This window comes from Muntiacus reevesi, chromosome 12, assembly GCF_963930625.1.
Source record: "Muntiacus reevesi chromosome 12, mMunRee1.1, whole genome shotgun sequence".
Classification (NCBI taxonomy): domain Eukaryota; kingdom Metazoa; phylum Chordata; class Mammalia; order Artiodactyla; family Cervidae; genus Muntiacus; species Muntiacus reevesi.
This window is the reverse complement of record NC_089260.1, coordinates 62,936,814-62,962,692: the sequence shown is the minus strand read 5'-3', so window position 1 is coordinate 62,962,692 and position 25,879 is coordinate 62,936,814. Positions and strand designations below refer to the sequence as shown.

The window sequence follows — 25,879 nt, the reverse complement described above, 5'->3', positions numbered from 1 at the left end:
TGGTTACCAGTGGGAAGAGTGAAGGCAAGATAAAGGATTAAGAGGTTCAAAGTATTAGGCATAAAATGAGCTATACTGTAAAAGGTGGGGGATATAACCAATATTTTATAACTATAAGTGGAGTATAACCTTTAAAAATTGTGAGTCACTATATTTTACATCTGTAACATACAGCAACTACAATAAAAAGTGAAGTGACAGTCGCTCAGTCGTGTCCGACTCTTTGCAATCCCATGGACTATACAGTTCATGGAATTCTCTAGGCCAGAATATTGGAGTGAGTAGCCTTTCCCTTCTCCAGGGCATCTTCCAAACCCAGGGATCAAGCCCAGGTCTCCTGCATTGCAGGCAGATTTTTTACCTGCTGAGCCACAAAGCTCAAAAATACTGGAGTGGGTAACCTATCCCTTCTCCAGGGGATCTTTCTGAATCCAGGGATCGAATCGGGGTCTCCTGCATTGCAGGTGGGTTCTTCACCAGCTGTCCTGGTAAAGAAAAACTCTCTTTTTTCCTGCTCTGTCTTTTAGTCTAGTCCCTGGTACAAGTACATGGCCTGGCACACGTCTTTCCACATCTCTCTCCTCGTTCATCCATCTAAAAGCATAGACACATGTAGACAGGGTTTTTACTTTATTTGCTGTGAATGAAATAGAAGGATATCACAGAATTTTCTGGGTAATTACATGTCTATTATACTTACATATCAGTAAATATAGACATAAAATTCCCCCCATGTCCTATCTTCCATACAAACACGTACAGAGTTTTGAAAAATGGAGATCAAATCAAGCATGCAGCATTTTCTCAACCAAATTTTACTTTTTCTTTTCATGAAAGTGAAAGTGAAGCTGAAAGCCGCTCAGTCGTATCCGACTTTGTGACCCCATGGACTATACAGTCCATGGAATTCTCCAGATACTGGAGTGGGTAGCCTTTCCCTTCTCCAGGGGATCTTCTCAACCCAGGAATCAAACCCAGGTCTCCCACATTTCAGACATATTCTTTACCAACTGAGCTATCAGGGAAGCCCATATCTGCATCCATTTCACACCTGCATCACCACCCCCTCCCACACATGTATAAAAAATCCAGGTTAACTATTAATGTGATTCCTTCTATATTCATCTCCATTTCAACTAAACCATATATAAATATGTAAAAATATACATACATGCATAGCTTTTTGTCATTGACTATTTTATAGAAATGAGATGAAGTATACACATCTCTTTACATATGGCTTTCCCTGGGAATATCTCATGGAAATCCCTCCAAGTCAACTAGTATGACTCATTTCTTTTTTTTTTTTTTCTTTTTTTTCCATTTATTTCTTTAAGTGGCTATATTACGTATTTCGCTATGCCAAAATCTATTCAACCATTCCCATAGTGATGGACCCATTTGTTTCTATTTTTGTCACTGAAAACCACTAACTGCAATATACTATTGCTGCACAGAATATTCTTGTACATAAAACTTTGTGCCTCTCTAAGGTGAAATTAATTTCTGTATAAAAATTAATTCTATATAGGAGGATTTTTAAAAATGCAATCTGCCCTTACTGTCAATAGAACATACATTATGTGAGACTTAATTATAACAAACAAAAAACCCCAGTGCTTTTGTTTTTTAACCCCAGGGCTATTGCAGAAATGAAGGCAAGAAAAATAAATGGTATAGACCAACTGTATAAGAATTTATGAATTATGTATATGCCTTTATTATCTCAACACCATCAGCCCCTCAACATAATACCTGAACATTTTCAATATTAATTATATTTAGACATCTTTGGTATTTTGCCTTCTTTTAGTCACACAAAATGCATAACTTTTCATGTATATTTCGACTTTTCATTTTAAAGATGTATTTGCCAAGGGAAGAAGAGACAGTATTTTACTTAACAGCTTGTTAGCTAGCTTGTTTTGTGACTTGAATTATTTAGACATATGGTATGTGGGCCTCAACTTGTCCTCCTGCCCGGGCCCTGGAAATGTTCCTGAGGGGCGGCTCTGCTTTCAGCCCAGACTATGTTCATTTATTAATTTGCTCCTTCTTCATTCATTCAACATGTGTTTGCTTAACCTTTTTATTTATTTATTTATTTATTTTTTTACCAACGGGAGATGCAGTTTATTTACACCAGCAGCCATGGGGGCAGGGGGAATACACAGCGTTTACAAAGTTAGCTACCTGTACAGGATGGATTACATAGGCAAAAATAAAAATCTCAAGACCACAGGGCAGCGTGAGGCCCACCCCCCTCCCCCAATGACCCCAGCCTGCGGTAATGCCAGGCGGGTGGCCCCTGGGCATGCGGGGGGGGGAGTGATGCATGGAAGGAAAAGCCACCGGCCATGGAAATTAGTACAGAACCCCCCCACACACTCAGACACATGATAGGATACAGGGTGGACGACACCTAGCCAGGGTGGGAAGGATGGGAATTGAAATCCACACAGATGGGGAGCTCCTAGCCCCTGTTCAACTACATGGTAGGGGGGCACACTCTCCCCAGAAGGAAGGGGGTTTGCTCCCTCAGGGTCCCTGCTGGACCAAGCCCATCTCTTACCCAGCCTGGGCAGGGGGCTCTGCCCTGAGGGCGGGCCAAGGAACAATGGGGAAGTGGATGTGGACAAACCAGTTCCCAAACTACTTCCCACTTCTCGCTCCTCCAACCAGAAGGGGGAAACGGAGAGGCCAGAGGGGAAAGGGTGTATTAGGGCCTGAGCTGCAACTGCCTCTCAGAAGGGAGAGTGGCCTGCGGCCTTCCTCCCTCCACCTCCAGCCTGCTCCCAGGTCTTCAGCTGGGAGCGGGCTGGAGGCTGACTGAGATCCTCCTTGCCCTCTGGCCTCCCCGTGGAGGGTGAAGGCTGTGGAGGGGTGAGAACGGAGGAGTCCAGGCCCCAGGCTTTATTCTAACTCCTGCCAAAATCTGTTTGGCTCTTTAAAAAATAATCATAATTCTTGGGTTAAAAATCAATTTGTAACCAGGCATCAGCCACAATCAGAGCCACCCCAGGGGGAGATTGGGGTTCCAGACAGGGTACTGCAGCCCCATCTCTTGTTCCCTTAACCCTCTAGGGTCCCTAACCCAGATCAGTCCGGTCAGTCCTGGGTACTAACTACCCAAATGTGGGATGGCTCCTCCTGGGAGGAGGACAGGGGTCACATCCAGCGAGTGCCAGAGAACATGGTTCAGGGTCAGCTCCATCCCTGGGGCCATCAGTTCTGCTCCCAACCTGGACTGCAGTCCTCCAGCTCGGTTCCTGGGAGCGATGGTGCCCGCATGGAGGTTGAATGATACATCTCTTCAGGATGTAGACTAGGCAGGTGGGCACACTGGCACGACAGTCCCGCAGGAGGGCACTGCCCAGGCATGGCACCCCGCCCCCTCCGCTGACAGCCAAGAACACAGAGACCACCCTCTCTTCCCGCCCCACTCCTCGCAAGGGGGGAGAGGTAAAAGATCAGGATTTTCCTCAGAGCCCCAAACCACAAGTACAGAATAAATAACTTAAAAGCGGCAAAGGAAGGGGAGACAGGGCAGGCTTTGGAGGCAGGAGCATCGAGAGAGGAACTGGAGCTGGTCAAGGTGAAAGGGGGGGGTGGCAAGCAGCAGTTGGGAACTTGGGCTGCCCCGGGAGGGCAGTGGGGCAGGGTAGGCAGGAGGAACATGGGGCCACCCCAGGAGGGTGAGGCTGGGCCCCTTCCTGGGGCAGGGAATGAGGTAAGAAAACATTTCAAATAAAGCAGCACCTCACCTTGGGGCCCCACTCCTCGCCAGCCCTGGGTCAGGGAGGAGAGGTAGGGGGGAGTCATCCTGATACACAGCTCCCTCTTCCTACCCTCCCCGTGCCCGTTCCTTGAAGCTGTAGAGGCTGGAGGCCCTTTCCTGGCACCCAACAACAAAAGGACAGCTCCTGCTGCCAAGGAGGCCCCCGGGGACTGAGGGGAAAGGGCTGCCCCTGTGAGGGACAGGGAGGGCGGCGCTAGTTCAGGACGCCTACCTCAGCAGACAGCTCGCCATGCCTGCCTCCCCTGGGATGGGGGCTTTTGATAGGATTCTGCACACAGACAGGACACGCCCAGCCCTGCCCCTCAGCTCCAAGCACCGGACCCATTCACATTGCTGAGGGCAGCTGGGGGAGGCCCCCTCCAGGCTCAGCTTCCAACCCACGGCCTCCCGGGTAGCCACGATGCTCCTCAGCAGGGCTTAGTCCAGTTCCTGGGGTGGGGGTGGGGGGGTGGCAGTGCCCTGGCACAGTGCCCAGGTCAGGCCCCTGGCCTAGCTGGACATCCAGTAACTCATAGAATAAATAGGAAAACCGCCTCTCCACCAAACTTATGTCCAAGGCATAATACGTCCAGGTCTGAGTCCTGCACGCTGAGGGCTCGTGCTCCATCGCAGAAGACCCTGACACCCCCCAGGGATGCATAATTGGATCCTCTGCCTGCCTCGCCCACCAAGCTTCCCAAGCCCAAACCCCCAGCAGCAGTCCATTTGGCAGGCTGTGCCACCTGGGTGGGGGTCGGGAGAGACGGCTCTGCTCAGCCAAAGGCTATCCCCTTGTACCCAAGTCAGTTGACGTCATCATAGATGCTGGGCGTCGGGGGCGCCGGTGGCTTTGGCTTTTTCTTCTTGTTGGCGCCCAGGCTGGAGGCAGTCCCTACCAGGCTCAGATGGGATTTCTTTTTCTTGGTTTTCCGTGACTCGGAACTGTTGGTACCTAGACCCCACTCCTGATTCTCACTCGTCTTGGAGGAGCCTGAATCAGAGGGTGAGAGATCAGAGGAGCCGTCCCACTGAAGCCGGATGATCAGGGCCTGGCTGTCAGTCATGTCGAAGCTGTCATTATCCAGGGAACTCTCCACCTCTGGAAGGACAGCTGAGGGTCCAAGGAAATAAATCCGCACGGCTCGCCGCTGCTCATCTGTATGCTGAGGGCAGCGTAGGGACCTTGTGCACATCTTCTTGGTGTGTTCAGACATCACCCCACATTGCGTGGTGAGCAGACTGCGCAGCTCCTCTGGCCCCAGGGTCTCGTAGCTGATCCCAGTTGAGTTGTTATACTTAAAAGGATCCGAATTGCTAAGTTCCCCATTTTTGTGTTTTAAAGACTTGGATCTTCGAGGGGAATTGGGGTTCTTGTCTGATTTTCTCTTCTTGGCTTTCTTCTCTGAGCCATAGGAACAGTCGTTGTCATTGATGTCATCATTATCCTCTTGGTCACTCTCTGACTTGTTCATGTTGTTGCTATTGGCAATCCGGCAGTTGGCGATTCGGCTGCTGTTCCGACCCATTCCTAGGCACTTCTCCAGATGGGGAGCAAAACGGGAGGCGGCAATGCTGCGGCTGCAACTGGGGCAAACACACTCCTTGCTCTTCCACTGGTTGAAAACCTGTCCAAAGATGTCCAAACCCGGCTGGTCCACGATCTCAAAATCCTTCATGCTCTCAGGGTCCGTGTCGTCCAGGAAGAAGTAGCCACACTTGACAGCCCGGTGTACCTCAAAGCAGAATCCCAAACAAGAATCCTCGCCCAGGTCTGCGTATATCTCCTGAGCGATGGCCTCTAGTTTGCTGTTATCCAGGCCAGACAAAGACATTTCCTCCATTTTCATTTGTGAACTCTTGTGGAGACGGTGCTCTGACTGCTCACAGCACAGCGGGCGGCAACACGGCCCGCCCGGCGGCCTCTCAGGGCCGCGTCTTCCGGCGGCGGCGGCGGCAGCGGCTGCTCCGGAGCCCCATGTCCGTCGGTCCGTCCTCGCCTCTCCCCGGGGCCCAGGCCCCCCTCCCCCCGCCTCGCCGCCTCACCGGGCGGCCATGGCCCCTTCCCCTCCCTTCTCGTTGCTTAACCTTTCGAATGAGCCAAGCAGTGTACTAACTTCATGTATTCCACAAAACTCTACTGAGTGTCATTAGAGTTCTGAGGACTTAGGACTCCGCTAGTACTAAGGGTAATCTGATTGAAATGATACAACTGTAATTGGAAAGAGTTTGGTCCAGTGATAAAAAGATGGAAAAACAAGGAAATGATTCAAAGACTGTGGTTAAGTGTTCAGGAAGGTGCATACATAGCGCATTGAGCACAGAGAGGAGAGGATACCTCAACCTGGGGACACTGGGGACAGCTTCATGGAGGAGGAAGTGACACTTTGGGTGGGACTTAATGCATGAGTTCAGCTGCATGCAGTCATGGGGTCAAAAATAAATATGATATAGGATGTATAGATATTTATAACATGTTATTTATAATAATATATAACATCATTTATTTATAACAATGTATATCTGTTGTTTAGTCGCTAAGCTGTGTGATTCTTTTGAGACCCCACGGACTGTGTAGCCTGCCAGGTGTCTCTGTCCATGGGATTTCCCAGACAAGAATACTAGAGTGGGTTGTCATTTCCTACTCCAGGGGATCTTTCCCACCCAGGGATCAAACTTGCATCTCCTGCATTGCATGTGGTGTAAATTTAAAATTGCTACCTAATACTATATAAATATGTTTACTATAAGACACTATACAAATACATAGCAAATGTGTGTAGCATATATTCTATATAAATGTGGGGACATAGAAAAATTATCAGCAGAAAATTAAGCCTAACATGGGGAAGCATTTCCTCTTAGGAGTCTTGTCACTCTATGTCGCTGAGACCTGTGGAGAAGGGCAGGGGTCCGCGAGGGTGAAGGAAGGACAAAGATGAGGAAATCAACAGCTTGAGAAAAGGGACCGTAGCTGATGGGATTGACTGCGGAAGGAGCTGAATCTCTCGGGTGAGAAGCAAAGTTCTGTCCACACCGGCAAAATGATAAAGATGGAGCAACTAGGGTGAACTAGGCTTTTACTTGTTTGTTTCAGCCACTGAGATGATTCATCCCAAAGCCCACCTCAAGAGCAGGCTGATGGGACCCACATGTCATGGACCGGCGTTGACCTGCTGCACTAGCTAAAGCTCTCCAAGCTCCACTGCCGGGAGCCAGCACACGAGACCCCACCCGTGACAAGGCCATGAGGGAGAAAGCCTGACGGGCAAGGCAGAGCAGGTTTTCAGGGGTTTCGAAAAGACCAGCTCACGAGATCCCACCCATGACAAGGTCACGAGGAGAAAGCCTGACAGGCAAGGCAGATCAGGTTTTCAGGGATTTCGAAAAGCTGCCCCCGGCGCTCACCTTAAAGATGTTATCTGTCTTTCTGATGCCTGCCTCAATAGACTACTCCCTAATTTCTGTGACACAGGCAGAAGGCCTTCCCCGATCTCTTGCCAAATAAGAATCAATTTAGAACTTTAATCAATAAGTTTCCCAGGTGGTGGCATTTTATGAGATTATCCAGGGTGAAAGGAGTGTTTTAATTTAAACTCCTTTGCTGGTAGTTTGTTAGCCAAATGCATTTATGCCCTTGGTACTAATATGCATCATTGCTTACAATATCCTAATCATAAAATAGCATAAAGAATCTGATTATATAAAAGCCCTAATAGACATAGAGCATTTTTGAGGGGTGAAGGAATCCTATTAGAAAACATAAGAAAAATTATTCTAAAGGTGGTTATTGGGTTAACATTTGCTTGCTGTGTTTTTACTCTTAATATGCTAAGGTTGTGTTATAGAAACCATTGTTAATATAGCTATAGATCTAGAAAAATAAGAGCTTAGCCCTAGTGTAGTAACAATGAGATAGTTGCTAATTGTCAGCCAGGAGTGCTAGGCAGAGGCTGCCTCACCAAAGTCGCAGAATCAGTCTGGGGTAAACTTCTTAGATAAACGCAACTGACAACTTCTGCAGAAGGATTAATTTTTATGTTAACAAGGTTATACTTCTACTCTGTACTGTTGCCCTATGAGACTACTACCTTTCAGTTAAGGTCACCATAGAAACAGAAAATAGGTTTACATTCACCTGACTTGCATAAAATGTTAATAGGCCCCAAGGCCAGAAGATAATGTACAAGACCCTCATACACAAAGAAGTATGCAGAAAACACCCTGGTTTCGTGAAGAACAAGCTGATGTAATGTTAAACTATCTTCCCCTTAGAAATGTACTAATTTAGGGTATAAAAGTTACGGTAAAAAATAAAGCATTGCCAGACTCTGCCAGACCCTGCAAACACCCGTCTGGTCACTCTCTCTCTCTCTCTCTCTCGCTGACGCCGTTCATCCTGAGGGTATCCCCTGGATCCTGCCGAGGCTGGACCCCGGCACTCCACACTACCACCTGGATGATTCCAGATGCTGCCAGCACACACACGACAGGGCGTTTGCCTATAGGTGTTTTTCTGATCCCATTACCTCAATCCAGGATATTCTCCAAAGCTGTTATTGCCCAGAGCACCTATGTCTCAGGCCCCCATGGTTCAGTGATCTCACCTCTCCAAGATGGCCACCAAGGTGGACCAGGGAAACCCCTGCCCTGGGAAATCCAAACGGAGTCAATGCTGAGAACCCAAATAGAAAATTTCAACCAGTAACTGCATTTTCTTCAATTGCAATATGTAATCTTCCCCATTCGGCTTTATTTTCCACATCTCCATTTGCAAATGAGACTGACCTTAAACAGTTTCCAAGCAAATTAACGGGACAATGCTGGGCAGGGGTGATGAGGATGTAGTTTTTTCACTTTTACATCCACGGTGACTGCAAGTAGATGAACCTGGAAGCCCCATCCAGCTGAGAACCTATCCACTTCCACATTTCACAGATTTCCTCAACATGCCGCCCAGTCCTCAGCATATTTGGTAAACAGGAGGCCACGAGGCTCCATCCCGATCTCCGTTATGGACTGAGGCCCTCACTCCCAGAGATACGGTGAGTGCTGAGAGCCCCTCCTACATGAAAAGGGTTGCCACTCTGGGGCAGTTTGCATCCTGTGACTGGTCAATTCTCGGAGATGAATCATGCCTGTTACTCTTATCCCAGTGCCGAGACCCTTTCAGGTTCTCAGAGTCCCGTGGGGATTCACCGAGGCTTGTGTGGTGACTGCATGTACACAGACCACCATCTCCCTTTGCCTGATACAACTTCTTTCTCTTTCTTTTGGAAGCCCTTGACCCCCAGAGCACTCTTCAACTTGTTTCCATTTGAGAGTCTGTTGCCCAAGGAATCCAACTGGGACAACCTGTGCCAGGACAGTCTGAAGAATGGTCTTAGGAAAGAGCCTCTAAAAGCCCCATCCTGGAGGAAGGTGGAGCCATGACCCCCTGGCACATGTGCACCAATGCAATTGTTAACACGGTCCCAGCTGCGAACTGAGATGGTTCACCACATGGGGACAACATATCAGGTTGAGAAATATGTGGAAATAGTAATATAAACACAATAAAGTAGAACTATATGGTTTTTGATAAAGAAAATGAATGCTTTAGAAAAAAAAGATAAAATATGAATGGTTATTTATTAGCGATTAAAGGCTAAGTGTGAAAGCCAGAGGGCCTCTTGCCAGCAAATAAGAAACTCTCATCTCTTGCAGCCAAGAGGAAGATGGAGCTGAGGATAAGGACCAGGGCTTAATCATAAGAGAAGTCAAGCTCCCGAGAAGGTTCAACTCCCAAATAAGGTAGATCTACTGTGGCAAAGTCAGGCTCTGATATAAAAGAATGGGACCCAGAGATGAGATAGGAACATTGATGTTGATGTATTTGAAAACATGGAATCCTCAGATACCCCGGAGCCCTCTGGCCTGTTCAGAAGTTGCCCACTCCTCCCTATTCAAGGCAAACCCCTCAACCCAGAAGATGACTCAGAGGCCTCCCCATCATGTAACCTGCCCTCCTCTGGGTCTACCTCCACCTCCCTCCTAGCACTAGACCAGCAGCTGTTAGGGTAAGGTTACAATATAAACCAGACAGGGACGTCCTGCATCAACTTAGGGAGAAATGGAATTATCCACTCAGTGAACTGGCTGCATGATGCAAGACAGTGGGGACTGGATTCTGATGCTGCTGGATACAGGGGGTCAGAATATCAGGTTGGGTAAGTGGAGTTTATCAATGTGAGCACACCCTATCATGATATATGATTTAATAATCCATCAAACTACAAAAATGGTACCAGCATACTACTAGAATGGCCCTTGGAAGCTTGGGAAAAGCAACAGCCAACACAAGTCACATAGAAATGCCAGATTGCCATGGCAGATATGGAAGAAAGAATCAAAATCTCAGAGAAGTGATCATGCTAGAAGGGATCCACTTTTAAGGTCTGAAGACTTGCTGCATATAGGAAGCTCCAGCAAAGCGATAGGAAATGCTCTGGTGTAAGGATCACTGGCATTTCTGAGAAGCTCAGTGGTGACCCTCATCTGAAGACCCAAGCTGGCCACAGGAGATGCTGTAACAGAACCAGGCTTCCAGGGGATGAGAGATTCTAAAATAATAAAGGCCAGGTAATGCTTAGCCAACAAAAAATGGATGCAATTATTATAATCAGTGGTAAAGTGGCAGTTCCTCCTAGGGGGTTGGGGGAGTCTAGGGTGACTGTTTTGCCCAAGGACTAAGGGATGTCCACGAATGCAGGGTGTTCAGTGTTTAAACAGAGACAGCCCTGGGAAAACCAGGATGGTTGACCACGCTAAGAGTGACCCATATACAGCTATGGACACCTATGGCCATTTACTCAAGTAATCCTACCCTGAAGAAAGGGAAACATCCAAATATTTCAAGGACTGTTGGACACAGGGTCTAAGTTAATGGTATCTGAGACCTGAACTATCAGCTGGTCCCTCATGAGATTTGGGGCTTATGGGGACCAGGTAATAAATTGAGTCCAGCTAATTGTGGGTCCAACGGATCCATAGACAAACCTAGTGGTCAGTTCCCAGATATGTAATTTTAATAGTTATACTTGGGAACATCCCTGGTGGTCCAGTTGTTAAGAATCTGCCTGCCAATTCAGGGGACACCGGTTTGATTCCTGTTCCGAGAACACTCTACATGCCATGGGGCAACTAAACTCATGAACCACAATTACTGAGCCTGAGTGCCCTAGAGTCCATGCTCAGCAATACGAGGAGCCACTGCAATGAGAAGCCAGTGCACTGCAACTAGAGAGGAGCCCCACACTCGCCAAAACTTGAGAAACCCCACACACAGCAAAGAAGACCCAGAGCAGCCAAAAATAAAAAATAAAAATAAATTTTAAAAATAAGTAATGAAAAAAACTGCTATACTTGGCAGTTCACTGAGCATCCGCAGTGATTCCTTGGTTTATGGAGTAAGAGTATTATAGTGGGAAAGATCCAGTGGAAGCTTTTGAAATTGGCCCTCCCCCACAGCCAACATGATTAATCCAAAATAACATTGTGTCCTTGGGAGGAGAGCAGAGATTACCGCCTCCTTAAAGACCCAAAGGCTGAGAGGCAGTGACTCTCACTGTGACACTTCCAAAGCCAGATATGTCCCGGAGGACACCAGTGGCCTCCTGCAAAATAGTAACCTCAACTGCAACCCCCGCATCAGAAGCAGGAGCTTAATTAGATTAGACTACACGCTCTCAGGCGCACAGTATGTTGCCACTGATCTAGCGAACTCGTTCTTTTTGATCCTTGCTAGAAAGGAGAATGAAAAGTAGTTCGCATTCATTTGAAATGGACACCATTTACAATCTGGTCTCACAGGAAGGAGTGAAACTCCATGCCAAACGAGCATGAGGATGGAGCTAACATATGCCAAAGTGACCTGGGCTGTCCAGACGTTTCAGAGTGTCACCCTGGTTCACGGTATTGATGACATTATGTAAATCAAACCAGATGAGGAAGAATTGGCAAAAAATATGGGAGATGCTGGTAAGTCACAGGTGCTCAAAAAGGCAGGAAGTAAGTTCTATGACAATGAAGGGGCCTATCCCATCAGTGAAGGCTTCCCAGTTTGGGAGGCAAGTGGACAGATACAAGTCACAGCCTGAGAAGGGCAGGGTATCCAGGGGCTCGGGCCATTTGCATGAGGGTCTGTCTCTCCCCCAGGTAAGCCAATCAGATCAGCAGAGTTGTTAGTGGAGGGTGAGGGTGGCCTGGGATGGAGGAAAAGGACTAGTGGAGGAATGGCCAGGGGTGTGAGGATTAGGTGCTATCTCGGGACAGGTGACAGTGGCAGGGGCTGAAATTGACCCCATTCACTGCTCCTTTATATTGAGTAGACTCTCAGTGGCACAGGGTGGACTGCGGGGCCCTCGAGGTGTACCAGTTGATAAGAGCTCGGCTGGGCTCCCCACTCCCCACCCCCGCTGCTGCAGTGGTCCTTAGGTGGGGAGGGTTCCTCACCTCCGCAGCTCACAGCTCCTTCCCCGAGCAGCCTGCACACCTCGACTGCTTAACACAGAGCTATCACTGTCCGGCCCCTCTGGGCTGGGCTGAAGTCGTGTCATGGACCACAGCCCCACTTCTCCCTTCACCCACTTCTGCTCCTTTCACTTCCCCACAGGCACTGATCCCCAAAACACCCCACATGCAAACGTCCATCTCGGACCCTGCTTCCCATGGAACATAACCTCCAACACAGCCTCACTCATCTAATTTTTTGTAATAAAGGATACATTTAAAAAATATCTGAAACTTCAGCTTTTTTAATCCCCAAACATCACATATGAAAGAGAAGCCTCTAATGCCATCACGCAGTAATACATCACACCATTATTGGCACTTAAAGAACAAAGAAAATGTAGGGGTGGGATAAGTGCTTCAAAAGTTATGTCACTGCCAGTCTGTTACCAGGCAAGGGAGATCTTCCTGTTACCCATGAAATAAGGGAAAGCAATGCATGATTGATAGGATCCTAAAATCATAAACGTGCTTCAAAAGAAAATCACAGCAACATAGGCTTCACATGGAAAACAACCAATTCCCCTTTTCCAAATCATCTCAGTCTTTGCAATCATCCTTGGAAGTGGGAAGACAATCACTGTCACTTTGCAGATGAGAAAACTGAGGCTTAGCCATTTGTCCAAGATCACACAATCAATCAATCAATGGTGGAGATGGTGAACCCAAGACATTGATTTCTGACCCTGAGGGCTCCAAGAATGCAATTACTATGCATTCTTGTTTACTGGAACACATCAATTCTGTGTTTAAAAAAAGAAAAAGTTATTTGTATGAATCTGGCTCAACTACTCAAACTCTGCCTTGATAGAGACATGAAAACCATAATGGGCTTTTACATTATCCCCCTCAGTAACCTCCATATGGTGAAGGTCTGGTGTTCAGGAGCTATTGGCTTACAGTGTTTTATTACATTTAAAGAAGATGTTTTATTGCATTTAAAAAAACAGCTTGTAGTGATTTACACTCTTACCAGAAGTATGTGTTTATAGGGATTGTAATTAGTGAAGGACAAGAAATTGATGCAGATAACAGCAATACCCAGGGACTCAAGATTTGTCATTGTCTTATTGCTTTCTAAGCAAAAGTTTTCTACCAAATCATTTCCCCCTTAAAACATATACTTTATTCTTTCCTAATGGAAGTTGATCGTAAAAAAGATTTACTTCACAGAAATATACTTTGTACAAATATATGTAGAACATATAAATTTTTCATGATAAATGATATTTCTATAAATATAAAAGTAAGTATAAGTAAGTAAAAGTAAGTGTTACTTGCTCAGTCGTGTCCAACTCTTTGCGACCCTATGGACTGTAGCCTGCCAGGCTCCTCTGTCCATGGGATTCTCCAGGCCAGAATACTGCACCGGGTAGCCATTCTCTTCTCCAGGGGATCTTCCTGACCCAGGGATCAAACCCAAGTCTCCTGCACTGCAGAAAGATTCTTTACCATCTGAGCTACCAGGAAAACCTTAAAATTAATATGTAATTTACATATAACTATATAAATACTATATAACACATATATATACTTTAACATTTATCAAGTGTTTACTATGTGCGAGGCACTGTTCTAAAGTGTTAATTCATTTAATCTTCATTCACGAGTAACTCATAAATAAATAAAACCCATGAATAACTCAACAGATAGTAACTCATAAATGAGAATGTACTACATTTCATAGACAAAGAGAATTTAGTGCTTTGTACAACGAGGAAACTGAGGCACAGCCACGTTAATGAACTTGACCAAGATCAAGCAGACAATGACAGGTAAAGCTGGGTTTTGAAATCAGACACTGTGGCTCCATTCTGTTCTTTGGGTGTAGAATTACATGGCTGAAGGAAAACAGGGCATCATTTCCCTAGTTGTTCTTCTCAAGTCCTTCACTTTTGCTTCCAACCCAAATATGTTTATTAGTGTGTGTGTTACATGATGAACCCTCCAGGATTTTGAACTTGTCTCTTCATAGCCCCAGGGAATTATTTTATCAACAACAGTGAAATTAACCCAGAAGCAAGTGTTCAGCCAAATCTAAGGGTCAGGGAGAATTTGAGATATTTCCAATGAATCAATATGCTTACAGGTGTCAGGCAGGTGACCTAAGTGAACACAGCAGCTGGGTGGAGCCTGTGGCAAACTGGGGTCCTCCCAATGACTGAATGGGGCAACTGCTCCCCCAGGCAGCCTAGAGCTGCAAGTGGCAAAATGGGTCCAGTTTGTACAGACCTTTCCACTTTTTTCAAGAGAATCCAGAAATGTAAAGTCTCTTGACTTCTAAACATTGGTGAATTTTTTTCTTTTTTCTTTTTCTTTTGCAGTGTTTTGTAAGCCAAACAATGCATCTATAGGCCAGCTATGGATCATGGGCCACCATTTTGTAACTTCTGACCTGAATGAAAATTGAGAGGGGGTCTCCCAAGTGCTAGGAATTGAGGCACACTGGGAGAGTGATCTCATTCTCTAACTATCTCCCCCCAGTGGCTTGAATTTCCAGTTATTAATTTATTCTCCATGTTAACATTGAATTTTCCATGTTCATTAAAAGAATATGGCAGAGAAAGATAACCTGCTAAAATCCATCACAATACTATGAAAAAGGCAACTAGATACATCAAGCACCCCTTTTAGAAGGTGACATAAACTGTGTTTTCTAAACTATCTAGGGACTTTCCTGGCAGTTCCGTGGTTACAACCCCACCCTTCCAATGCAGGCAGTGTGGGTTGATCCTTGGTTCCCTGGTCAGGGTACTAAGATCCCACAAACTCTGTGGCCAAAAAAGCTATCTAAATGCCCAAGACTGAGGGGCCGAATGAACCAGATTCTGCATTTGGCTATGGTGCCTCAGACCTCTCTCTCCTGGGCTCAGCCAGTCTTTAGGCCTTCCTCCTTCACTCACCTGACTCCACCCCTTTTTTTGTGAGAGATAATTTTATGAATTCTTTTTTTTTAGTTGCAAGTAACAACAACAAAAACTCCAAGTGGCCTCATTGAGAGAGAAATGAGAGAAAGAAAGAAAGCAGAAGGAGCTAGAAAGAATGTGTTGGTTCCAGAAGTTGGAAACTGATCTCTGGGGAATCTAGGTCAGATATGTCTGGATCCAGAATTCCAGCAATCTCTCTCTCCACCCCAGCCCCACGCTCCTCTGTATTGGCTTCAATATTTGGCAGAGTGTCCCAGTGAGGTGGGCCTGGCAGCCAGCAGCAGCTCCAGTGTAACTTATACCCACTTAGCAACTCTGCATAAAGAGGTTCCCTCTTTTCCGATGCATGCCAAGTCACTGCAGCTGACACTGTGGACTTGGGTCACTTGTCTGCGTCTAAGCCAATCACATGGTGGGATGGGAGTAGGCTACCCTGATTGGCTAAACCTGGGTTTCATGCCCCTCCACCCCTTTCCCAGAGGCCAGAATGCAGGGCCAACTACTAAATATTCGTGAATTTAGAGTCTGATGGGTGGGGGATTCCACTGGCTGCGATGCTTCATTTTCTTCCCTCAAAGTTCTCCTGCAGTTTTTGCTGCTACTGTTACAGGGCAGTCAGCACCATGCAAGCAGGCAGAAAACACGTTAGAAACACAGCCTCAGTCTAATCTTCTCTTCCAGGCATGTCTGCCTGTTTTCTCAAAAGACGTCTGCTCCCAGAACTTGGCTTTAGCATAAGGTTCAACTTTTTATTGTGGCTTTTATAAGACTTTCTGTGATTTGAGCTCAAGCTACCTACCTACCTTTGTCTGTCTATTGAACTCTTAATGGCATCGAACGCCATGTAACCTGGTGGCACTGAAGGGCCTCCCATTACCTCCACAGCCCTGAATTTTTTTCCTCCCTTCCCTCTGCAGATTCTGTTCTGTTCCTGGCCTGCCTCTCCTTCCCTGCCACTTTCTGTAACAATCCTACCTCCCATAAAGGACTTTAGTCTTTGTCTGCTGTCTGGCTCCCAGCTTCGCTTACTATCATAATGCTGATCTCCCCAGGGGAATTTTCCATGTGGATGGCTTGATGGAAAGGAATGACCGACTCCTGCTTCAGTCAAAGGTACTAGAACCTTCTCTACCCCCATCTCGGCTTGCCCAGCGGCTGATCATGTGACTCTGCTGGCCTGTCATACATGCTGTCCTGGGCCTTTGATCTTGAGAGAGTGACCAAAGGACCGTCTCAGCAGCATCAAACCCAGAGGAGCCCATTCCTCCTGAGTGATCTCTGCTGGGAGTCATATTCTTCATCTCCACAGCTCCTTTGATTCTGACTATTTTCCAAATCTGGTCATGTCAGCCTCCTAACACTTCTGGGAGTTCCTGATCTCCTTCCCACACTTTCCTCTTTTTTGTTTGAGACAGCTAGAGAAACTTTCTGTTTCTTGCAACCAAGAACTCTGACATACTCCCTGTAAGGCCCAATTTAAACCTGAATTTCCCACATAAAGCTTTTCTTCAAGATAGCCCTTCTTCTGCATTCCCATAGTGATAGTGAAGTCGCTCAGTCGTGTCCGACTCTTTGTGACCCCGTGGACTGTAGCCTACCAGGCTCCTCCGTCCATGGGATTCTCCAGGCAAGAATACTGGAGTGGGTTGCCATTTCCTTCTCCATATATTCAAATAAATTCTCTAAAAATTTTCTAAAAGAAATTTTATGAAAGAAAGTCCTTGGAATTGGCTCTGATTTTGAGTCATTCACTTACATATCAGACCCCACACCAGACCAGGAAGGAGATCCTTGGGGACAGGGTCTATGTCTCAGGTGGCTCTGTAACTCCAAACCTAGCTCAGTACCTGGCACATAGTGGATACTTTGTGCATTAAATGAGTAAATACGGTCTTAATTGAATTCATGCAATTGTTTCTTCCAGGAACATTGCACTGCTGCAGATATTTTTCTCCCATTTCTATTTATTTAAGAAGGAACTGAAGGCGGCAGGGGGAAAGAAAAGTCTTTATTATGGCCACTCTATTTTAACTAACCATCTTCACTTTATACTCCTTCACCCTTTTCCCAGAGTATTAAGAAGCATATCAGAGACTTCCGCTTCTTTTCCTTTCTCCTGGTGCTGCTAGCCAAGCCATGGAGTTAATGATGACAACAGTCAACATTTATGCAGTTTTCACTATCAACCAAGCCCTGGGCCAGCTGCTTTACATGCAGTGTCAGGTTACTAGGTATAATTATGACCTAAATAAGATTCAGGAAGCTCAAGTGATGTCTATGGCCATACCACCCTGAAAGTGCCCGATCTCATCTGATCTCAGAAGCTAAGTAGGGTCAGACCTGGTTAGTACTTGGATGGGAGAAACTGCAAATGACTTTTTCAAAGTCACAGAACTGGCAAGAATGGAGCTGCTATGACTCAAAGTGTTTTCATCTCTCTCTGTCTCCTATGGGTGATTCTCTCATAGCATGACATGTCTAGAAGACTGGAAGAAATGGAAAGAAAAGCAAGATGATGAATAATCCTCAAAAGAAAATAATCAGCTCTTGAATGGATGAGAATTATGCAATTTTTTTGTGCTTAAGTTAAACTTTTTACGGACAATACATCTCACCAAGACTTTTCTTCAAGGATTTAGTCCTTATAGGATCTTCCAATTCACTAAATTTCATTTCATTTTAGTTCACATGAATATCACATCTCCGATGTTTAAAAAACAGCTGGAAAGGATCTTGAAGTAAGAATGCCATGGATACCAAGGCTGACGCATCAAATTCCAGTCCTTACGAAGCTCCCTGCTGGTAGGGCACAAGGCTACTAAAAACCCTGTCCAAAGACCAAGGAATCCTTGAGGGACCAGCAAAGTACTCTGGAAGCACGGAGCAGGATGAGGGCAATTCCCAGAACATGGATCAGGGCAACTTCACAGGGGGAGGCTGAGAGCATCTGTAGGACGAGCAAAGCAGGGTGGTTAAGAGAGTGGACTCTGGAGCCAGCTGCCTGGATTCAGATTCTGTCTCCAGCACTTGCTGGCTCTGGATTGTAAGCAAGTTTCTGGGCCTCTGTTTCTTCATCTGTAAAATAGGATAATAATAATGGTACCAGCATCATTAAGTTTCTGTGAGGAGTCAACATTTGCCAAGCCTTAGAACAGCAACCAGACACCGAGTGAGCACTCTGTAAGTGAGACGCTAAAGTGCAGGATGACCAGGTAGAGAAGAGCCCAGGACAGTGTCCCGGGCATGGAATCACCACTTGGCATTAGGAAGTTTGCATGGCAAAGGGCTGGAGCACTGTGCACAGAGAGGAGCGGATGAGTGACAGCAGTGGGTTGAGATTGGGATGGGAGAGATGCTTAGGATGGAGAGGAGCTAAACCATCAGGGAAAGGCTTGATGTTCACCCCCAAAATGTGAACTCTCCTCCATGTGCACAATGTGGCAACTTCTCCAGGCAGTAATCACAATTTGGAGCCAGAGACATTGGCAGGCACATGAGAATCTAGCTTTCTTAGTTAGGGCATAGACAGGAATAGACTCTTACGAGAGAACGTGAGTGCTCCTAAAAGGAAAAACCCAGAGAAAATTATTTTGACATGAATTTTTAAAATACGCTCACAGGAGGCGAAGGAGGGAGATCTGTCCTGTCTGAGGCAGTCTGCACACGTCTGAAGCATCCCATAAAGAAAAATATTGGCATGCAGACAGGGCATGGAATCAAGAACACTAAATCACAATTCAGTTCTTACTGTGCACCCCTCAATGAGTCACTTGAGATTTCTGGATCCTGAGCATCTCCACCCTCAAAGTGTGAGCAAAACCATCTTTCCCTGCTAGGAAATTGATGACATACAAGATTTAGCAGTGAAGAGGCTGCAGAGTGCCTGCGGATAATAATACCACATGTAAATATCCCCGAAGCCCCTCCAACCACTACACTCAACCCGCAAATCACAATTAATTCCTTTTGAAAGCTCTGTACATATATCCCTCTGTTCGCCCCTTTCCCAAGAGGACACAGTTGATTAATTCGGAATTTCTCAACTTCCCTGAAACCATTTAAACTTGTAAATTGTGTTTCTGTGACTCTAATCAGTTCAAGGTTATAAGGCCTGGCACACCCAGGAGCCACAAACCCACAGAACAGGTTCACCTAGTCCCAGACACCCTGAAGGATCCTGAGAGAGGCCCCTAGGACAAGCAGAATTTAATGCTCTGATTACAGGTGTGGCAAGAAAGGGCTATTTTTTCCCTCCTTTGGGAAACTTCCTTTTAACAAATTGAACAAATAATCTATGTACACTGTTAAAGTATTATATAGTATAAGGGAAGAAAAGAAGAGAAAATAAAAATTACCTACAGCCCCACCATCCATAGTTAAGCTACATAGCATATGTAACTGTTAACACAAATCTTTTGCTAACCTATTGTCATAGAGCCTTCCAGACTTCTATATAGTTATGTAAACATTTACAAGATGAAATCTCACTGACTCTCATTGATAACTTATTGTACTCTAAGTTGACTTTTTCAATTAAAAGGTATTTAATAAGCATCTCTCTGTGTCCCAGTGTGGCTTAATGTCATCATTTTTGATGGTAAACTAGTGCTTCACTATAAAATCTAATAGAAATCTGAGGGAGACAGAGGCCCAGTTCAAACTGGCTTAGGTACCATCAAGGGAATTTATTGCTCCATGTAACAAAGTCCTGAGGCAGATTCTAAACATGGCTGGACTAAGATCTCGGCCTCCCTCAGTCCCTCTCTTCCACGTGCCTCTATTAATAGGCCACTCTCAGGTGGGCTTTGCTTAGGTCCTCCCAGCCCTACGTCCAGTGGAGGGCCTCTCTGTCCCAACTGCTCCAACAAAAAGTCCCTGAAGATTCTCTAACTGTCCAAGCGTAGCTGTGTGCCCATCCCTGAATTCACTGTGCACTACGGTCAGGAGCTGGAAGGCTCCCACTGGCCAGGACTGTGTTCACATGGCTTCCTGTGGAGCTGGATTAGGGATTAGCCTCTTCCAGTGCCAAGAAAACAGCTGATTCTCAAGTAAAGTTGGGTTGCTATTCCTGTAGGGAAAAGAACAATTGCGAGACTGACCAAAACATGTAATGTTTACTATATAATCATCACACTCATTTATTGAGAATTTCATATAGGTCTAGCACTATGCTAGACACTTTACAGTATCTAATCTTCAAATAATCTCATGAGTCTGGGGTCATTGTTGTCATCACTGTTTCACAGGAATCAGATGCTCAGCAAGGTTATAGTTATCCCAAGGTCACAGAGTGAGCAGGAGTAGGGTAAAGTCCTAGGTTGTCTGACCCTGGAGTCAGTCTTTGCAAATGCTCTCTTTTCAGCAGACTATGGTTTATTTGACCAGTCCCTACCCAAACAGGGCTTCCCTGGTGGCTCAGATGGTAAAGCATCTGCCTGCAATGCAGGAAACCCAGGTTCAATCCCTGAGTCAGAAAGATCCTCTGGAGAAGGGAATGGCTACCCACTCCAGTATTCTGGCCTGGAAATTTCCATGGACAGAGGAGCATGGCAGGCTACTGTCCATGGGGTTGCAAAAAGTCAGACATGACTGAGTGACTAACACTATCCTGAAAATGCTGAAGCTGTTGACATTGAATACCAGACAGAGTGAGCTGAAAAGATCAGAGATGTGATTAGGGAGAGGGATGGATAAAATTAAGATTGTAGTCGAGCTGCAAATACTGATGATTAAGTTCTAGGGTATGACTATGGCAGTGGAAAACTGAGATATAAGGTCCCTGGAGGAGAAATCATCAGGAAACTGAGAGGCTAGGGCACTGAAAGCATTATTTATCAACCGGGACACTGAACTCACCACAAGTTAGGCTAGGAGCAGAGACGGAGAGAATGACAGTGGACTAAGAATACTCAGGAAATTATGGCAAGTCACTCAGGTCTGGTGAAGACTACAACAAGGAGGATGGTGAATGATATTATCTTTTCACATGACCTTCAGATTGCTGGTTCCCAGGGAATCACCAGGTCATGGTTAGAGGAAGAGGGTAAGAAAAAGAGAGACAAGGTTCGATGATCCAAAAGATTTTGCTGATTATGATTCTGCTGGCTTTCAGAAGATGCACTGAGAAGCGGGAAGATGAGAGATGCGGCAAAATCAAGGACTATGCAGAGTGTGGGTGATATCTGGGAATTTGGATTCTTGTGGAGGGCGTCTAATGAGTAGGGCTAAGAACAAGATACATGATGGGTGAGTCCTAATGATCTTCAGGTCGTGGGGCTGACACTGCAAACGCTGCTGGGGAGGAGATGATGAGAGCTCTGGATCTCCCTTTCATTCCTTCCAACGGAGGTGCCTTATTTTTCTTATTTATGGACTACTAAACAGCGCTTCATTACAGCTGTCTCCCCACATTTCTCTAGACCTAACACATCTTCAGTGCAGCAAGACTGCACCAGAAAGCCTTGACCAAAAGTCAAAATCCTAGCATCAAGCTTTGGTCAAAATAGGTAAGGATATGGGAGTCTATATAGAATATAAAAATATAAAGTGTCAGGCTTTTTGCACTTAAGAACTTTTAAACACTGAGGCATAATTCACATATAATAAAATTCAGCCTTTAAAGCATGTGATTAAGTGGGTTTTAGTATACTTGCAAGGTTGTGTAAGCATCAGTGCTATCTAATTCCAGAACCTTTTCATCATGCCAAAGAGAAACCCCATACTCACTAACAGTCACTCCTCATTTCTGCTCCTCTCAGCCCCTGGCAACCACTAATCTACTTTCTGTCTCTATGGATTTGTCTATTCTGGACAGCTTCTATAAACAGAATCATATAACACATGCGACTGGCTTCTCTGACCTACCACCGTGTTTTCAAGGTTCATTCATGTCGTAGCGTGTGCCAACACTTCATTCCTCTCATGGCTGAATAACATTACATGGTATGGGTACTCTGCTTATCCGCTCCTCAGCTGACGGGACTGGGTCGTTTCCCCCTGAGGGCTGATGTGAGTAGCGGTGCTGTGAATATGAACTCGTGTGCAGGTTTTCACGCGGACATGTATTTCCAGTTCACTTGGGCACACACCTACCCTAAGAACTTGGTGCCTAGCTGGAGGAGGATTCTAAGGAACTAAACTCAAGTCTCATAAATAACGTGAGACTCCCTTCCCTCAAGAATTATATTTTCGAGATGCTGACTGACTATTATGGAGGGAAGTGCAAGGTTCCAGTCAATTACCAGAAAGAGAAGTCTTACCTTGAGCTGATCACTTGTTTACACAGAGTACAGAAGAGGATGAGGCATGTCCTTCTTTTATTACTGAATCATGTACCTGTTAATGCAAAGCCCAGCTTGAATGGGCCTCTTGGAGCCCACCTGGTAGGTTGTAATACCCCTCCACCCTTCCTCCACAGACCTCCCCTTCAATTAATAAATATTAATTTAGGTGCTGGAGAGACAGTGAAGAACACAATAAATATAGTCTCTGCACTCAGGGAGCCTACAGTCTAGTGGAGAAGAGAAAGATTAACCACATGCTTACATATGATGAAGGCTCATGGACTAGAAAGGATAATTAAGCAAGGAAGCCTGGCATCAGCCTGGAAACCTGAGCCAGAGAGTCCAGGGTTGTGTGAAGGACTTGCTCCCGCTATCTTGTTTCTACTTGTCTCTCTTGAGTCGTTATCTTTACTTTCACAGGGTGTAACCTGGCAGCTCTGAGCTCTAAACCTTGCAACCAACTCCACTTTGAAAACCTCAAGAAAGGCTCTCACTGAACTGTGTCCTGGGGAAGACAGTAAAGTCCTCTAACTGTCTGTAGCTCACAAGCCACCTATGTTCTTAGAAAGGTAGGAAATGTTACCCAAAGAAGGAAAGGAGGAATGAGCAGACAGAACAATAAATGCCCACCGCATGGCTGGTGCTGTTTTTCTAAGTAGGATTGGGAAGGAATACATGACCAGAAAAAGTATAGATCCTGAAAAGCATCAAAACCGGAGAAATGAGTGAAGCTAGATTATGTAGAACTCTTTTTGCCATGAAAGAAGCTTGAACTTTATCTCATTGGCCTTGGGAAGTTACTGAAAAGTTACAAGTTTTAGGGAGGGATATGTATTTCAGAATTGCCAGCACTGAAGACAGGAAAAAGTGTTAGGGGGGGGTTTGAAACTGCCCATGTGAGAGATGATGGGGTTGGAGCCAAGGAAGCAGAAATTATGAAGAGAGGACAAACATGGGATATTTTGGGGGAGGTGCTTAAGGAGCCCATAGATGGGACGGGTGAAGGAGAGGGAGGAGCCAGGCAAACACTTGCCCCTGTTTGATAGGTAGTCAAGTCCACCTGTGATGAAATTCCGTCTCAAGACAATTTAAACCTGAGCCAGAAGGAGTTGGAGCTGCAAATAAAAAAACAAAGTAAGACATGCTCTCTGCCCCCCAAGGAGCTCCCTAACTATTAGGAAGCTAAAGTAAGTTATGAGAAATGCACAATGTAAAGGCCGATCAAGTCAAATGTAGTCAGTGAGACTGGGAGGAAAGGATTCTCTCATTTTGTTGGCTGATGGGATCAGACGTTATAAAAGACAGCTGAGATGAGTTTTAAAGTATAGAAGCATTCCTACAGGTGGGGAGTTGGTGGGGGGGCCTTTCTAACAGGAAATAGCATGAGCAGACACGGTAATGGAAAAACACATGGCATATTTGGAGAGCATGCAATGACTCATTTGACTGGATGTCAAGAAATTGTGAAACAGAAACCAATAGGATGAGGATACAGGGTGGAGTGGTTATTAGGTTTTTTCAATCGTCCACAGGTGGTTAAGCTATTAGTGGGAAGAGGAATTTAAGTACTGTAAAGGAGACCATTTAGGGGAAAGATAAATTTTGTTTGGAACATATTGCATTTGAGGTACCTGTAGGACATCCAGTGGAGACACCCAGTGATCAATTATTATGGTCTCTTCTGAGGGATGAAGGCTGAACTATTGGATCTGTGGGATGTGTGGTATGGTGCATGTGTGGTACGCTGTATGCATATGTAGTAGGTGTGTGTGCATTCATCTGGTTTTACCCTGATTCATTCAAATAATGATTTGAGTGGCATATGCACATTTGCACAAAAAAATTGTTAAAAATACTATAGCAGACAAAGGAAAACACAAGAACACAAAAATTAAAATTAAAGCCACAAGGTTAACATAAACTTTTATGTCATAGTTCCTGTAAAATTACTAGAGGGAAAGAGCAAGTTTGGCTTTGAACTTCCTAGCAGCCAAAGCAAAGCAGGAAGCATAATTAGTTCTAAGATTTCTAATGGACAAGAAATACATATTTGTAAATCTTCTAGGCAGAAGCAGAGTCAAGGACTCTGATGCATTTATAACACGACTCCAAAAGAGATACCCAATGCTCTCTTCTCCTGGGGCTCCTCTCATTCTAGGGCACATCTATCTTGAAGTTATATATGGACCAGTGCTTTGCTCTGTCCATTGAAAAATGAGCACAAGCAGCGTGTCATTCAAATGGAAAATTAAAGGGCCAGTGTGCAAGCCTCTCTTTGCTCTTTCCCATATCACAGTGACTGAGACTGTGAAAGCAGAGGGAATATAGAGAAAAAGGGAAGAGGAAGGAAAATGGACTGACAACATCCAATGTATGAGAGGAGAAGCCAACAAAAAAGAACAGAAAGAACAATGAGACGTCCAGAAGGAAGACCATGAGAATCACAGTATCCCAAGAACTAAGATGAAGACTTTTTCCAAAAGGAGAGCCACAGAGAGATTAAAAGCTTGCTGACAGCCACACAATCCAAAAGTGATGGAACTAGAATTTGATTCCCGTTCTTAACAGCATGAAGATCCTACTTGCTACGTTCAGTTTCCTTCTGAGGAGACCAGAACTACAGGCTCTCCCACGTCCCAGCCGTACCTGAGGCACAGCACACCCACAGCTGACTCACCTGTAGCTACCCCTCAGGGAATGTTCTGAGGACAGGATCAGACCATGCCCACAGTGCACAGTTTCTGTTTCTGTGCTTTGAAGATCCGGGATTTGCAAATGTGACCTGAATATTCATTTTTTTTTTTTTTTTAACCTTCTGAGCCCTAGGAAAGGGAAAGTGAGGTTCAGATACCCCTTCCCAGAAACCACATCTCCAGACTCTGCAATCCACAGAAGGCTGGGACCGTGGCCTCTGGCGATGCTCACTTAACCTGCATGAGGAAGATGGAATGAAATCACAGCACTTGCCAAGATCCACCCCTGCCAGAGCCCAAGGACAATCTCTTGGCAGGAGAGGAAAATAATCTTTTATTCCTCAGCCCCTTAGACACCAGCTTGACCAAATGCCCTGCTTTATGAAATAAAAGCAATGATCAGGCAAAAAGCAATTTTAAAAGACTGAGTGCCGAATAAGAAAAAATGATCACCGACTGAATGCACTGTCCCAGGAACTCCCAACCGCCTCTTCTGTATAGGGCTGTGATTTGAAAGTCATCTGATATTTAGGTAATAGTTGTCCTTCCTTATGTCTGTCACACTGTCAGGTTTCCTTCAGTGGCTGCAAACTCACCCTCCTACCCGTGTTCAACTTAGGTTTCCACTTAGGCAAGAGGCTTTGAAAACTG

The 25,879-nt window shown here is 45.5% G+C and overlaps 1 pseudogene; it reads right to left on the bottom strand.

Moving 5' to 3' along the window:
- Nucleotides 1-4,332: 4,332 nt before the first annotated feature.
- On the bottom strand, nt 4,333-5,685 carry LOC136144952 (ataxin-7-like protein 3 pseudogene; annotated as a pseudogene).
- Between the last annotated feature and the right edge of the window lie 20,194 nt (nt 5,686-25,879).